This window comes from Myotis davidii, unplaced genomic scaffold (assembly GCF_000327345.1).
Source record: "Myotis davidii unplaced genomic scaffold, ASM32734v1 scaffold809, whole genome shotgun sequence".
Classification (NCBI taxonomy): Eukaryota; Metazoa; Chordata; class Mammalia; order Chiroptera; family Vespertilionidae; genus Myotis; species Myotis davidii.
This window is the reverse complement of record NW_006300017.1, coordinates 795,700-799,947: the sequence shown is the minus strand read 5'-3', so window position 1 is coordinate 799,947 and position 4,248 is coordinate 795,700. Positions and strand designations below refer to the sequence as shown.

Here is a 4,248-nt window from a genome sequence, read left to right as displayed (position 1 = left end):
CAATTCTATTATTTATTTGTTTGAACAGCACTTGCATATGTTATTAGGGTCCTTAACCAGATGATTTTGACTTAACCAAATGGGCGATGATCCTGGATGTCCTAACCTACTCAAGTGAGCCCTTTCAAAGAAGATTCTAAAGAGAGATTTCGCCTGCTTTCCTTAAAGAAGCAAGCACAATGCAGAGGTTTCTTCCATAGTCAACTTCCACATGGCAAGGACCTAAGCGTGACCTCTATCTAGTAGCTGAGAACGGTGCCTTGCTAACAGCCAGCAACAAACTGGGAACTGCAATCCCACAACCACAAGGAACTGATCCTTCCCACAACCAGTGAGCTTGAAAAAAATAGTCTAAGATACAGATAATACTACAGCCCCAGCCAATCCCTACCTTGGCTTCAGTCTGGTATGACCTTCTTAGGTTCCAACCAAAGGCCACCAATTATTGATTAGACCCCAAACAGGGAACAATAGCCAGCTGAGGTGGCAGTAAAGGGTAAAGTGGGTCAAATATATGGTGATGAAAGGTGATTTGACTTTGTTGGGAAACACACAACACAATGTACTGATGATGTATTATAGAATTTTGCACTTAAAACTTATATAATTTTATTAACCAGTGTCACACCAAGAAATGTAATAAAAATATATGTGGCTAATTTATAGTGCTTTGTGGACTATGATAGAAATATAGAACTTTGCCTGGTTCTATGGAAGACCAGGAAGAAGAAATAGGAGGCACAGACCTTGCTCTCAAAGTGCTCGAGCTATTGAGCTATTGTTCGGGGATGAGGTGATAGAAAAAGAAGATGTGATCTCTGCTCTCCAGGAGTTCACACAGCCAGTAAGACGGGATATTAAAGAATCGCAGTACAGGCAGCAGGAGGAGCAAGGATAACCCCCGTTACAGAGCTCGTCCTCCTCGCTCCCCACACTGCACGGCGTGGGTCCCATTGTGCCTTAGGCACCTCAGGCGGCCGGCCAGTGCATGGAGCAATGCTGGGCAGAGTAACAGCTTAAAATGTATTTCTTAAGTAACTAAGTGACTTCTGTTAAAATAAAAACCTGGTCAAGCTGTACCACGCCTGGCTCGACCCCAGAAAGCAGCTACCCAGCAGTGCTCCTCAGTGCCAGCTCGGGCTGTTTTATTCTTCAGAACCCAGGGCGGGGGGCGGGGGGTGGGGGCTGTGCCAGGCTTGCAGCCCTGCTTGGGAAAGGTCACTTGGCAGTGACTGAATGGCGAGCCTGATGTAGAGGAAGGCTGGGATGTCTCTGTTTGTGGAGCAGGAAGCCTCAAAGTTGGAGGGGAGTGGGCGCCACGTCCCCTGTGGTGGTGGGCGTCTGAGCAATACCACCAGCAGCTGAGACCTCAATAAGGGCAGCTTCATTTAAAAAGTTAGCATAATTTGGCAGAGGGTGCTCCGATTGGTAGCCTTCCAAATGTATGGAATAGTTATGCAAATAAGCCACAGCACATTACCCAGTTTGGGAAGAGGATTTGCAAAGGGCCAGGGGCCCAAGCACACTCGGGCACGTGGCCCACCCTAGGGTGCTGGCTGAGGTGTCCAGATTCTGGGCTTGCAGTGAACGGGTTTATTAAAGTTCACCTTTGGGGCGAAGCAGATTCTTTAAAAAGTGAACATATTTGAGTTTAATAAGGTAATCAAAGCCTGGGTTTTTACTCTCAACTTGCAAATATCAGAAAGAGATTATTAAAATTGGACAGAGTTTAAGGGATTGCCAGGTGTCCAAACTCCTGATATTTTGGAGGAGGAATTGAATCCAAAGTGCTGAAGTGACTTGTCCAAAAAACCCACCTTTCTTACCTCCAAGTTCAGGGTAACTTTGCACTCTACCCCATTGTCCCTATATGTGAGTAGCTAGAAGACATTTTTTTAACCCACCTTTCTTACCTCCAAGTTCAGGGTAACTGCACTCTACCCCATTGTCCCTATATGTGAGGAGCTAGAAGACAATTTTTTTCCATTCAGAGAGTTTTAACAGTTCCTATTTCTTCATATCCTCAACAACCTATGGTATTGTCAGATATTACTTTTTCTTATTTTCGTTAACCTGATGATATCTAATGGTTTTTATATGCATTTCTCTGATTATTTTTTGAAGATTTAATTTACTTAAAGACAGTTATCCACCTCTGGCAACCATGAATCTGTTCTCTGTATCTATGAGCTTGGGTTTTTTAAAAAATATTTATCGATATAAATATATTACTCTCTCTATATATAGATTAGATATAGATATAAGATTCCACATATGAGAGAGGTCATATAGTATTTGTCTTTCTCTGTCTGACTTATTTCATTTAGTATACTTCCCTCTGGGTCCATGAATATTATTGCAAATGGCAAGATTTAAATCCGTTTATGGCCAATTAATATTCCTGTGTGTGTGTGTATGTGTGTGTGTGTATGTGTATCACAACTTCTTTATCCATTCATCCATTGGCAAACTCCCAGGTGGCTTCTATATTTGGCTGTAGATAATGCTACCATGAACATAGGAGTTCATATTAGTGTTTTCGATTTCCTCAGGTAAATACCCCAAGTGGAAATGCTGGGTTGACTGATAGGACTATTTTTTATTTTGTGAGGAACCTCCATACTGTTTTCTATAGTGACTGCACCCATTTATAATCCCCCCACATTGTATAAGGACATGAGGGCTCCCTTTTTTCTCTACATCCTCACCAATACTTGTTATTTGCTGTCTTTTGATAAGAGCCATTTTGATGGGTGAGAGTGATATCTCATTGAGGGTTTGATTAGCATTTCCCTGGTGATTAGTGATGTTGAGTATCTTTTTATGTGTGTGATGGCCATCTGTATGTCTTCTTTGGAGAACTGTTTATTCAGGTGAGATTTGTCTTTGATGTTGAGTTGCATGAATTCTTTATATATTTTGGATATTATTGGATAATCAATTGTAAATATCTTCTCTCATTCAGTAGGCTACCTTTTTTGTTTTATCCATGGTTTTCTATTTTGTGTAAAAGCTTTTTTTGTTTAATGTAGTCAAATGTAAATAAAATTTTGTTTATTTTTGCTTTTGTTGCTCTTGCCTGAGGAGACATATTTTAAAAGATATGGATAATATTGATGTTAAAGAGTTTATTGCTTATGTTTTCTTCTAGGAGTTTTATTGCTTCAAGTCTTACATTTAAGTCTTTAATCAGTTTTGAGATTCTTTTTTTATAAGGCATGAAGAAAGTGGTTCAGTTTCAGTTTACTACATATGTATTTTAACCTTTATGCTAGCTTTATAATTGATTGATCCATTATCTTTACTGTATGTCTACCATTACCAGTGAGAAAGAAGTTCCTGTAATATTTCTTATAAAGTTGGTATAGCAGTGATAAGCTCCTTTAGCTTTTGCTTTTCTTGGAAACTCTTTATCTCTCCTTCAATTATTAATTATAGCCTTGCCAGATAAACTATTCTAGGTGGTAGGTTTTGTGCTCCCCCCTCCCCCCCATTTATCATTTTAACTATACCATGCCATTTCCTTCTGGTCTGCAAAGTGCTGAAAAATCACTTTGATTAAAAGTCTTATAAATTCCCTTGCATGTGACTTTTTGTTTTCCTCTTGATGCTTTAAGATTATGTCTTTATCTTTAACCTTTGACATTTTTTTTGCAATGTGCCTTAAATTAGGACTTCAAGACAGAACATAAAGAACAAAGATTCATGGCCTGACTCCCTTGTTCCTCACCCCAATATCTCCTAGTTACAAAGCCTTAACAACTGAATCCCAGAAATAATGTTTATTAATAACTCCTTTAGAGCCACAAGCCACACACCTCCAGGGGGCACTACTCATTTTATAACTTGCTCAAAGGAAACCTCTCTGGAACACAACCACAATGTGACAAGTGTCTATTTTGCAACAGTGCTGCCCCTGCTTTACAGCTGGTTTATTCTAAGCTCTTGTCATTTTAAACCTTCTCATTGGTCTCCTTGCTACCAACCTACTCTCTCCACTGTAACTATTTTAATGAAAATTTGGTCAGTTGTTGCTTATTGGTGGTTAAAGGTGACATTCTTTTGAAGCCTTTCCAAGCTTGGACCAAACCCTTCCCCTACCTGACCACACACTGTTGTCAACTACCGACCTTTCTCTGTATCAACCCTGCTCAAAGTGTGTTGCCCCTACCTGCCAACATCAGGCAGGGTCCTAGCTCTCTCTCCTGCATCCAGCATTCATTTCTGCCTCCACTAGTGTCAATGACA

The 4,248-nt window shown here is 40.3% G+C and overlaps 1 long non-coding RNA gene across 1 annotated transcript in view; it reads right to left on the bottom strand.

The window, feature by feature from the left end:
• The window catches only part of LOC107185037, a 478,211-nt gene that overhangs the window by 452,653 nt on the left and 21,310 nt on the right, over positions 1-4,248 (bottom strand). The window lies entirely within an intron of this gene.